The sequence below is a fragment of the Macaca nemestrina genome, chromosome 12 (genome assembly GCF_043159975.1).
Source record: "Macaca nemestrina isolate mMacNem1 chromosome 12, mMacNem.hap1, whole genome shotgun sequence".
Classification (NCBI taxonomy): Eukaryota; Metazoa; Chordata; class Mammalia; order Primates; family Cercopithecidae; genus Macaca; species Macaca nemestrina.
Window position 1 is genome coordinate 10,366,981 of NC_092136.1, and position 12,175 is coordinate 10,379,155.

At 60.3% G+C, this 12,175-nt stretch overlaps 2 protein-coding genes across 5 annotated transcripts in view; one reads left to right on the top strand and one right to left on the bottom strand.

Moving 5' to 3' along the window:
• The window catches only part of LOC105469498 (fibronectin leucine rich transmembrane protein 1), an 83,958-nt gene extending 74,151 nt beyond the window's left edge, over positions 1-9,807 (bottom strand). Inside the window, exon 1 of the mRNA XM_011720565.3 lies at positions 9,508-9,807. The gene's annotated coding sequence lies outside the window, so the exon portion shown is untranslated. The remainder of the gene's footprint in view (positions 1-9,507) is intronic.
• LOC105469499 (mono-ADP ribosylhydrolase 1) overlaps positions 1-12,175 on the top strand; it is a 170,758-nt gene that overhangs the window by 122,846 nt on the left and 35,737 nt on the right. The gene's annotated exons all lie outside the window — the stretch shown is intronic.

Here is a 12,175-nt window from a genome sequence, read left to right on the forward strand (position 1 = left end):
TTCCACATCAGAGCTGGAAGCAGGGCAGCCAGAGGCCTACCCCAGCTGAACCCCACTGGTCCCTCGGCAGACCCTCACCCCTCCCACCGACCAAATTGGGTCCCATAAGTGACCCAGAGGCTGGGATGGGGTGGTAGAGCCCCATCTCCAGCTGCCCTGTGACAGGGCCCGCGCTGCAGATACCAGGCTGAGTAAATGATGACGTTTCCTCCTGTCTCCGGCGCTCTTCGCCCCTTTCCCTTCCACAAATAAATTATCAACATGCCCAGGTCCCGGTGGAGCAGAGCATAACGCGGGGAACAATGAAAAAGCTTTTAATAGGATTCCAGGAGCTGCTGCCACTCGCTCACGGGCCCTAATGGAGATTGCTCCGTGACCGCAGGCCGCCAGCACCCTCGCGGGCCCCCTCACCCACCACCCACCCCGCTCCTCCTGAGGGCACCAGCGGGCAGTGAGGCCTGGCGGGGCCACCTGCTGACGTCACCGGCCAGCGTCTGGGCTGGAGAGAAGTGCTCGGCAGAGGCAGAAGCACATGCCACTCACCACACGCACCCAGGCTGCTCCCCCTCGGCCGGCACAGGCCTGACCACTCACAAGGCCTCTGCCAAGGCTGTTCCCCTCCAGGAATAATGCCCTTCCCCCTGGCTCCAAGGCGCAAATGACACCTCCCCTGTGAGGCCTTCCCTGATTCCTCCCTAACACATGTGTTAAATGACATCACCTATTGTCAGTACCAGCCCCAGGCCCAGCACACAGTGGGGCCTCAGGAAACGAAGGCAAATCCAGGCAGGGAAGAGGAAGCATGAGGCTCTTAGACCACAGGAGACAGCCCAGAGGTCCCCGGCAGGTCCCCAGCTTGGGGAGGGGTCTGGTGAGGGGGGAGCATGACAGATACCAAAGCTCAGGGTCTGGTGACCTCGGGCAGTTACCTGCCGTCTCCATGCCTCAGTTTCCCATCCTCCTTTGTAAAGGACCCAAGTTCGCCCTAATGAATGTGGTTCCCCTTCCTCTATGTGACCTTGGGCAAGTCACTTCACCACTCAGTTCCTCAGTTTACCCCGGGGTAAAATCAGGATAATAATAGTGCCTACTTCAGAAGTTGCTGGGGGATCAGGAGCAGTGGCTCACACCTGTAATCAGGAGGCCAAGGCAGGAGGATCACTTGAGGCCAGGAGTTCAAGGCCAGCCTGGGCAACATAAGGAAACCCTATCTCTGCAAAATTAAAAAATTAGCCAGTGTTGTGGTGCACACCTGTAGTCCGAGCTACTCGGCCTGCTGAGGTGGGAGGATCACTTGAGCCCAAAAATTCGAGGCTGCAGTGAGCTATGATTGCGCCACTGCACTCCAGCCTGGGTGACAGAGCAAGACTCTATCTCAAAAAAAAAAAGTTGGGGGAACTGCCAACCATCAGGTACATAGTAAGTGTGATATAAATGTCAGCTACTACTGCTGCGTCGATTACTCTCATGTGTTGGGGGCTGGGGGGGTTACGAGCATATGCTTTAAGATGCCATGTCCTGGGCTGGGCACAGTGGCTCACACCTGTAATCATAGCACTTGGGGAGGCTGAGGCGGGTGGATCACCTGAGGGTCAGGAGTTCGAGACCAGCCTGGCCAACATGGTGAAACCTACTAAAACTCTACTAAAAATACAAAAATTAGCTGGGCATGGTGGCACATGCCTGTAATCCCAGCTACTTGGGAGACTGAGGCAGGACAATAGCTTGAACCTGGCAGACGGAGGTTGCGGTGCACCCAGATTGTACCATCGCACTCCAGTCTGGGCAACAAGAGTGAAACTCCATCTAAAAAAAAAAAAAGATGCCATGTCCTGGCTACGTGACCTTGGTCCAATCACTTTATCTGCCTGAGCCTGTTTTCTCTTCTGTGCAATGGGGCTGTTGTAAAGCCTCAGTGGGATTCTGCAAGGTAGAGTCCTTAGCATGATGCTCTGTGAAATACACATCGTATGCAGTAAACACTCAATAATGGCTACAATGACCTCTCTGCCACCCTTAGTGAGCAGGTGACATTTGAGCCCCACAATTTCCCTTTCCATGATTTGACCTCTAGCCCCTCCCACACCTGCTGCCTCCTAACCCTTGCTGCTCTCCCGAGCCCTCCAGAGCTCAACTCTCCCCAGCTCCCCCAGGAGTCACCCACACCCCAACTTGCCCTTTTGTCACAACCGGGCAATTAGAGTCCACTGCTCCCTGATGCATTCCACCTGCTACTGCATGGGCCCCAGATGTTGGGGCTCCGCAGTGCCACACACGCCTTCCTGCCAGACAGGGTGGGGTCCTGAGGGCGGAAAGCTAGCCTGTACAGCCCCTCTCCAGCCCCTGAGCGCCTCAGAGCCCTGAGCAGTGTCATTATCCCAGCATGTTTCTGGTGGGGCCTGTCCAGTGATCCAAAGTTAACTACTGGTTCCCACAAAGCCCTTCTGTGGACACAGTCACATGGAGTCTTCCTGCTAACCCTGGGATGTGAGCACGTGTGCCATCGTCCCGTTTCACAGGTGTGGAGACTGAGGCACAGAGAGGGGACGTGAGGCGTCCAGGGCGCTCAGATGATAAGTAACAAAGGTGGGCTTCGAGCCCGAATCCGTTGACTCGAGCCTGGCATTTTCATTTCACAGCCCTGCTGCCCCGGGGTATGTCCTGACTACCACATGGCATTGGACAGGGCTGTCTCCACTCTGTGCCTCAGTCTCCCTGCTCTCACCGTGGGAAGAAGATAAACCAGGCAGAGCTTGTCAAGCCAAAAGCCCCTGGAAACTGGGGTGTGGCACTGCCCAGTCCCTCTGGCTAGCCCAAGCCTAGTGGGGGTCTCAGGGCTCAGAGCCATGGTGCTGCTCTGAGTGGCAGCTACTAGGGACCTAGTGGTCCAACCCCTTGTCCAGAAGTAGTGGGAAACTGAGACATGGAGGGCCCCACTATCACTGGGGGGTCAAGAGAGTGTTATATGGTCTATCTCCCTGGGACCGGTGGACAGCCTAGGAGGCATGCAGCCCCAGTGAGGCAGGGAAAGGCTTCCAAGACCCCCACAGGCCTGGGCACCAGGCCAGCCCCCCATTGGCTGGCCAGGGGTGCGGCCCTACCCAGAGCCCACTTGACTGCTGGCTCCCTGGGGTGAAAGGTTAGGCTGCAGGGCTGGCTGTCACAGGGCCTCCTCCATTGGAACAGGGCTTAGGGGAGGGGCTGTCACTCCCACCTCTCATTCCTTCATACACACCCATTCCCCAGAGAGGGGCCCAGGCCTGGGCAACAGATGGCCACTGTCTGGGGTTAGGAAGGGCAGGGGACTGCACGGGAAGGGTGAGGCAGCCACTCCAGCCCCTTCCTCTCGGCAGCTCCCAGAGGTGGGGGTGAGATGTGGGCTTCATTCACCTCAGAGTCTGGCTCAGCCTGGCTCAGGGAAGGCAGGGGAGGAAGGTGGGTTAGGTGTGAGCATGTGTGTGCAAGAGTGTGTGCATGAAGGTGCATGTGCGCCCACCAGAGGTGTGAGCGTGATGCAAATCTGTCTCCCCCTCCCGCCTGGTCCCACTGGACTGGGCTGCCACCACCTCCCCTGTAGCCGGCTCCAGGCCTGGCCCACCGTGGCCGCTGCCTGAGAGAGTGAGTGGGCGAAGAAGGAAGGGTAGGCCCCTAACTGCCCCCCACTGAACCTAAGTCCCCACTCAGGGTGGGGCAGCCCAGCCCAGGCTAGGAGCCCAGGGGCTCTCAGCCCACCGAATCTCACTCCTGTGCTTTAACTGGGTGGGGCACCCTCAGCCTTGAGGTCAAACTCCCGTGACCCTCTGTGACTTGCTGTGTCCCCAGGGCCAGACGCCCACTCCCTAACAGCCAGATTCCCTGAACCAAAGCCAGGCCCCGTCTTGTCCGACCAGAGAGAAGTGGAATTAGATCCAAGACCCAAGATGCTATGTCGCTTGAGAGACAGCTCAGTCCCGCGGATTTTGTCCCTAGGAATCCTGATGGGCAGGCTGGACCCTCCACTGCTGCCACGCCAGCTCCCGAGGCAGTCATTCAGTCCCGGCTACACCCTTTTTTCCATTCATTCATCCGTTCACTCACTCTGCCCCGGGCCCAGCACCAGGCCCTGGGGCTGCTGCAAGGAACCCCATAGACAGATCCCTGCCCTCAGCCATCCCTGCCTCTCGCCAGGCCTCTGACCCCCTCATCCCCAGCTCTGCCACCACTCAGAACCAGCCAGGCGTCCCCCCACACACCCTCCAGAGCAGCCCCCTGAGCTCTCCTCTCCTCAGCAGCCTCTGGCAGACCTCCCCCAGGAAAAGCCCATCCTGGCTCCGGCACCCGGCAGCATTTTTGAGGACATTTTCCCCAGCAGCATTTCCCAGGCGTCACAGGGGTGGGGGGCTGAGGGGCGACAGGGACGGTTCAACAAGAGCAAATTGCTTCTGGAGATAAACGCCGGCTCCTCACGGAAGGCATTCCTTCCTTTCTTTTCTCTCTTCCTCTCTCGCTCACGCTCGCTCTCCTTCTTTTTTTTTTTTTTTTCTTACAGTTTGCTAAATCTGTTGTAATCTGGTGCCAACGATTAATTCAGGCAGAAGGAGGGAAAGGGGCGTGAAAAAAATACTGCCACAGAGCTGCCTCTAGAGAGTGATGCGGGCAGGAGTGGCCAGGACTAGCATCCCATGACCCCAGTTTTAATCCCAGTTTCAATTAAGTATAAGCCATCCCCAACCAGCCCAGCCACTGCCTCCCTGCCAGCCAGACCAGAGACCCCTGGCTGCCCAGGAGGATGCCCCTCGAAGCAGAGCCTGCCGCACCTGGGGCCTAGCCGGGCGTCGGATGCCTGGGTCCTGGCATCCTGGGAGGCAGTGTCCCCTAGTGGCTAGCTGAGCCCCATACAGCCGGGTCCGGGGCCCTTCAGGCCATAGCCCCTTCACTCCCTTCTCCCTCTGGCCGGCACCCCAGCCCCGCTTCCCTGCACCGGGAACATTCAGGGCTGGGGAGGGTTTCTGTGTACTCTCCTTCATCACTAATAGCTCTCGGTCCACCCAGGGCTACCGCCCCCATCATAAACACGCCCACATTTGTCTCACAGCCCATCAGATGTGCTGAGGCAACCTGTCTACGCAGGTGAACACACAGCTCTCAGGGCTAGGAAGCCCACTCTTCCAGAGGCCCGCCTACAAGGACAGGCAGAGGGTCCCTGAGGCAGACCCAGGAATCCTGAGAGAGCCGGAGATGGATGGGCCGCAGAGACCCAGGGAGACAACCCCCCAGCCCCCGCCCTGGCCAGGTGCCTCAAGCCCCTCTGCCCTCCTGCCAAGGGGTCTCCATGCAGCCCTCTCCATCCATCCTGTCCTCCAGGCCCTTGTTTCTGTCCCTGCCCTTCCCTGGCTCCAGCTCACTCTTCACATCTTAACTCAAGCACCCCCTTCCCTGGGAAGTCCCCCTCAATCCCACCCCCCAGCAGACCCCTCTGTTACTTGACCTCACCACTTTGCACCTTCAGAGCCAAGGCTTCACGGGGAAGAAGTAGACCTGACTAATGTCTGACACCACATCTGACTGGAAGCACCCTGAGGGCAAGACACCCACTGCTTTTGCTCCCCACTTTGTCCCAGAGCCCAGCACTGTGCCTGGCAATAACTAATGCTCAGTGATTATCTCAAGAATAAATGAATGAATGAATGAGCGGGAAAGGAAGGAAGGAGTGAGGGAAGGGAAAACAGAAGATCCAGGGAGCCAGGGGTGCCAGGGGAGCACTGGTGGGCCAGCCCATTTATCCTCCATGACTTCAGCCCCAAACTCCCACCCATCCTCCTCCCTGCCCTCTCCCCAACCCTCACTAGCCCCCAGCTCTGCAGGGTGTCAGTTTAAAACCCAGGGCTGCAGAAATCCAGCAAACAACCTCCACAAAGCAAGGAGAGGCCCCCAAACCCTGACATCATCTGCAGAGCCGCTGGCCCGGGGGAGCGGCAGTGCTCTGGGGGCCTGGAGGGATGGTAAACAGGGAAACACAGGCCTGCACAAACACAGCCTGCTCCGTGGAACCCTCTCGGTGGCTCCAGCTGCTGCCAGAGAACTCCAGGCAGGCTGTCCGGGGGAGGAGGGCAAAACAGGGGCGCTATCCTTTCCCCATCTTCTTCCAGTCATCCAGTCTGCCCCACACCGCAGCCCTGGCCCTCTCAGGGTGAGTGTCCCATGGCAGAGGACAGAATGCAGCTGCCTTGTGAGCCAGCCAGAGCCTGAACTTTGTCTCCAGGAGAACAACACAGGTTCTGAGGAGGACCCCCCTACCTCAAACACACTCGGTGGGGCAGCAGCCAGGGCCTGGGGCCTGGGCCTCCCAGAGGCTGGTGCTTTCCTCTGCCAGTAAGCACGGAAAGCTACCCCCTGGGGCAGTCACCACCCACCCCACTGTAGGCAGTTAGCACCCTCACCACACCCACACCCCTTCTTGTCCACCCATGCTCGCTTGCCCATATGCCTCACACACCCCAGGCTATAAGGGGCCTCAGCAAAAGCCCTCCAGCCCCCCGCTTGCTCTGGGGCATTTCCCACTGCCCCTTGGGCTGGGTACCAGAGTGAATGGCCCCTGCCTGCAGGGGATGAGGGCCACATCCGTCCTCCCTGCCACCCCAAGGCCTGAAGAAGCTGAAAGCCCTTGGCCCACAGTGAATGAGGGGTGCAGACCAGGCAGGGGCCCCACATTGCTAGGCATGAACTCTGTGCTAGAAACCTCATATGCATCCTCTCAAAGTGGGTATCTCTCCAAGGTAGGTACTGCTGTTACCCCACCCTACAGATGAGGAAGGCGGGTCACACTGAAGGTCAGCAGGCCAGTTAGAGAAACCCTCCCCAGGAACTGAAAGTCCTTAGAACCCTGGGGTGGCATTCTAGTGTGCCAGGAACACGATCAGCAGGGATGACTAGGTGGTTGATATCATTTCCAGACTCTAGAGCAGAAGGGCCAGCACAGCCAGACCCACACAGCCCCAGACAGGCCCCATCTCTGAGATCAGGCCATGTCCAGCCCTGATTCTGGGGATGTCTGGCTGGCTGGGGAGGGGCTGCTAGCCCCCTGACTGGGCAGAGGTGGCTGTGCCCAGCTGACCCCAGAGGCCTCATCCTCCCCCTGCACCAGAGCAGCCACTTGACAGCTGCCACTGCACTGGCCTCTGGGCTCTAAACCCACCTCTCAGTCTTTCAACACCCGCAGGGTCAGGGCCACCTGGAGCCCCAGTCCTCTCAGCTAACTTTGAAGCGAGCACAGACACCACCTGCTCATGTGTGCACCACCCTTCCCCGCGCCCACACGCAGAACTCCCAGACATCCTCTCTGTGGGGCAACTGCTGTAACCCCCTGCTCAGGCAAGGAAGCCATCCGAGAGGGGAGGCTGCAGGCCCAGGGTCACCCAGTGGATGCGACACAGGCTCAGCCATCAGGCATCAATCTCTACAGAGCTGAGTCTGTACAGCCCTGGCAGTGGGTGACCAGTGGGGTGGCAGCACCCCCTCCCCATCACCTTAGAAACAGGCTGGGCGGATCTCCCAGGGGCTTCCATGGGAGGCCTCGGAAGTGGGGAGGAGGGGACACGGGGCGCTGCCACCGAGGGTTAGCGTGAGGATGAAGTCCAATGACAGCACACTGACTGGGGGTGGGAAAATCTGACCGCCTGACCCTCTAAAGTCCCTGTAGGTACCCTCAGCCCTTGAGAATCCTCCAGTCCAGGAGCAGGACTACTAACAATATTTGTCAAATGCACTTACAAAGCAGCCCCCCAGCTCAGGCGGTGGCACTATTAACCCCATTTTACCAACAAGGGAAACTGAGGCACAGGGAGGTGGAGGAATCAATAAATGGTAGAGTGCGGACGCATGGACCCAGGTCTAGCTGAAGTCCAGCAGGCCACAGCTGCCTCCAGGGTGTGGGCTATGGAGCCTCCATGATGGGGTCAGGGTGCTTTTTACTGAAAAGCGTCCAGTCTCTGTGTCTGGGTAAGAACATGGGACCGGGGGCACACATGTAGCCCATGTATGTGCACACACACACACCCTGTGCCCATGGTTGACCCTTCAGCCAGATGTGACAGCCCTGAGCTCTTCCTGACCCTCACACCTACCAGGGCCCCCTCACTGCTGGCCCTGCTGGTCAGCAATCCCTCCCAGGCACTGGCCCCGTCAGCTCAGGCCATTTCCATTTTAAACCTTCTGAGGAAGCCCTGAACAGTCGCCCACGGAGTCAGCACCAGCTGACAGGTGATGTCTGCGCCTCTCCTCCCGGGGCTGGCGGAAGAGATGCAGTAGCTTTCAACTCCAGAAACTGGAGCCTGGAGCCCCCGAGTGCGGCTGCCTCCCCCATAGCCGCCGGGCAGAGACGGGGTGCCCCAGCCACCTCCCTCCACAGTGGCGTCTTGGGTCCCTCACACAGGCAACCTCCTTCCAAACTCCTGAGCCACCTGGGGAAGGGGATGTGGAGGGACTGGTTTCTATGCAACCCGAGGGCGTAGGGGCTTCGGTGAGGCAGGGCTGTTCTCAGTCACCCCTCACCTCCGTTCCCAGCCTTGGCTGTATTTATTCACATCAGAGCTCTGGCTTGGGCCTCGGGGGCCTGACACACCCCAGCTGGGCTGTATTCTCTTAAAACTGCCCACCCTGAAGGGCCTCGAAGGCCTCCTGGCGCCACCGGGAAGGCTGTGGCAGCTCCCTGGTGTCCCTGCTCCACAACTTTCTCCTCCTCGGGGAGCTCTGATCAGCCACGGTTCCCTGCAGCTGGGCGACAACACTCCCCAGCCTTCCTCCCCGGGGCCTCCAGTGCCCGCGAGGAGGGGCGTGCGCCACCGAGTCGGGCCGCCTCCTTGTCTTGAGAGCTGGGGGATGGGGGGTGCCCGCCGCCCCCCGCCCGGGCACCGTGGTCTCACCGTTCCAGCCACCAGGTGCACGGCCCCAGCCCCCGCCCGGCTCAGGGCTGACGGTCCACAGCGTGCACAGGGAGGGAAGTTGGAGGCTGCTCCTGCCCCCCTTGAAGTCGTTTTAAAAATAAAACCTCGCTCCAACCGTGACTCACGCGGCTGGTGGGGACGAGAGCGCGGCGCCCGGGCCGGCCGGCTGTCCCTGGCCGCGCGCCCTCCTCCGGTTCCCGAGTGCGGGAGCTGGGACCCACATGACCGGCCTGACGCCCCCCACGGGTCAGGCCCCCTCCCTGAGGGCGCAGCGAGGGCTTGGACTAGAGCTCCAGCTGAGCCCCCGCCCTTTCCAGCCTCGGCTTGGGAGAGCGGAGCCGCCGGCCGCGCACCCCGCGCCTCCCCGCGGCGGGGCCAGCGCCACCGCCACCAGCGCGTAGCTCTTGACTCAGGGACCCCCACCCCAAATCCCAAAGGCTGGGCGTCCCGTCTCCCGCCGCTCTGGGGCAAAGCCAGGCTGCCTGACCCCGTGGCGCCTCGGTGCCCCCGGCCCCCGCCCCGCCGGCCCCAGCGTCCTGTCCTGGACGCGCGGACCCCGACCCCCGCCCGGTGCAGCCAGCCCTACCTGCGCAGCGGCCGGGGAGGCGGGTCTCCTCGGGAAACTTTGCGGTGACGGCTGAAGCCTCAAGGGTTATTCCAAGGAGCGGGCGGGAACCAGAGCCGGAGGGCGCCCAGGGGGGGCCGGGAGAGGAGCCCCCGCCGCGCGGCAGAGCACGGTGGCGGGCCCGGAGCTGGGGGCGCGCGGCGGCGCATCTGCCTGGCTCGGGCGCCCGGCGGAGCCGCGGGAGGAGTGCGGGGGGTGCGTCCAGCGGCGGGGTGCGTGTGCCCGGGCGGGTGCGCTCGGCGGGGCGGGGGCCAGCGGCGGTGCCCGCGCGAGCGGCGGCTGCGAGCAGGGCGCGGGGAACCAGGCTGTGCGGCCGCCTCTCCCCTCGCGGCGGCAGCGGCGGGGGCCGTGCGTGCAGGCGCGGAGCGGGGAGGGAGGGGGGGAGGAGGGGGAGGCAGCGGGCGGGGAGGAGGCGGCGGGGGCGGGGGCGCCGCGCTGCGCACTGGCCGGCAGGACCCGGCGCGGGAGGCTGCGCCGCCGCGCGGGGACTCTGGCCCAGCCTGGGAGAAGCGGCCTCCGTGCCCCCTCCCCCGCCCTCAGCTAAACTGTCTGGGGGGAGAGCGGGTGGGGGAGCCGACCCCTCTGGGGAGTGGGGGGAGGGAGGCTCCCAAAGCCAGCCTCCAGCGCGGAGGAAGAAAGGGGTTCTCGCTCACGCGCCGCCTCCCTAACACCCTCCTCTCTGCACCCACTCATTCATCCATCCCTTCAGCCATCCATTCATTCATTCATTCATCCGTCCACCCATGCATTCATTCACAAACAGGTACCCACCGCCTACTCTGCATGCCAAGGTAACCCCTTCCTCCTTGCCTGGCGCCCCTTCCCTGGTCAGACCCTCTCATCCGCCGCGTGCTGTAAACACCCAGGAGCTCCCCAGCAGTACCTCTCCCACCTGTTAAGGGGGCAGCGCCAGGGTCCCATGCCAGCGCCCCCTCCCATCCCCAGCTGACTGTGACCTTGGCCAAGTTGCTGAACCTCTCCCAGTCTGTGTCCTGGATTGTGAAATGGGAGCGTTACTACCTAGCTCCAAAGGTTACTGTGAGAGATGAAGAAGACCTTGAATGGGAGGGTGGCTGGCCCAGTGTCTGGCACCCATTAGAGATTGGGAAGATGTTCATGCCTATGGTGTGGCATCTGGGTGGGGTGAGGGAGTGTTTAGACCAGATAGCCTCCTCTTAGCCTGAAAGTCCCAGTGCTTTTGGCATTCGCTGGGACACTAAGTAAGGGACTCTCCCATATACCCAGCCTGGCCTGACCTGGTCAGACCTCATCACCTTGTCAGTGGCTGCTCTGAGTACCAAGCCTGCCCAGAGCCCCCACCAGAGGGTCCCAATGCTCCTGATCCACCCTCAGACCGCCTGCAGTCTGGCTAGGACCCCCTCTGCCGGCCCTGCTCTTTGCTGTCCATTGAGGCCTGGAGGCTACCTCCCCTCTGGGATGCCCTCCCAGATCCCCTTGGGGAGGGTCTCCCCACAGAGCACCTCTCCCCCTCCTTTCCCTGTGCAAACCCAGCCCTCTTGCGCCCAGCCCAGGGACAGACTGGGGCCTGGCCTGAGGCCACCGCCTCTGTGCGCTCTGCACGCGCCTGTCTTTGCCCTTCCTACCTCTCCCTCACTTCACCCTTCCAGATTTCCCTCCCCTTAACTCCCTTTCTTCCTTCTCCCGATTTCTACTCAATTCACCAAACAGCTATTTTTTCCTCCCAATTTTTATTTATTGCCCAAACAGCATTATACCAACAATAAAAGAAAGAAAAATCACCCACAATGCCACCGCCCTGTGGCGTCAACAGCTTCCGTTCCTCTGCTCCCTTCCAGGCTTGTCCATGCAGAGACGGCTGTAATTTTTACAGAGCTGTGGTTTCCGTTCCGCCTCCCCAGACCCCCAGATGGACGTGTGGCCCTGGGGCTCCGTCATTTCTCCATCACGGCACTTGGCGTGTGGCTCAGGAATTACGTTCAAGCCTTCCTCCTCTTTTGAACCAAATGTCTTGAAGGAGAGACCCCTTTCTATCCCTGCCACCCCCACGCCAAGCCACAGAGCTGGCACAGAGCGCAGACAATGCCTCGCAGTGGAATGGATTGTATGATTGTAGCTCTGTTTGACATGTTCCACTTAGATATCAAAATGTTATCGTCGAGCCAGCCATGGTGGCTCACACCTGTAATCCCAGAGCTTTGGGGGGCTATGGTGGGATGATTGCTTGAGGCCAGGAGTTTGAGACCAAAAAATAATATACAAAAAAATACAAAAAATATATATATATTTTTTGAGATGGCGTTTCACTCTTGTTGCCCAGGCTGGAGTGCAATGGCACAATCTTGGCTCACGGCAACCTCTGCCTCCCAGGTTCAAGCAATTCTCCTGTCTCAGCCTCCCGAGTAGCTGGAACTACAGAAATATGCCACTAAGCCTGGCTAATTTTTGTATTTTTAGCAGAGATGGGGTTTCACCATGTTGACCAGGCTGGTCTCAAGCTCCTGACCTCAGGTGATCTGCCCACCTCGGCCTCCCAAAGTGCTGGGATTACAGACATGAGCCACCGCACCTGGCAAAAAATAATTTAAAAAAAATTAGGCACTTGTCACCCCAGCTACTCAGGAGGCTGAGGTGAGAGGATCACTTGAGC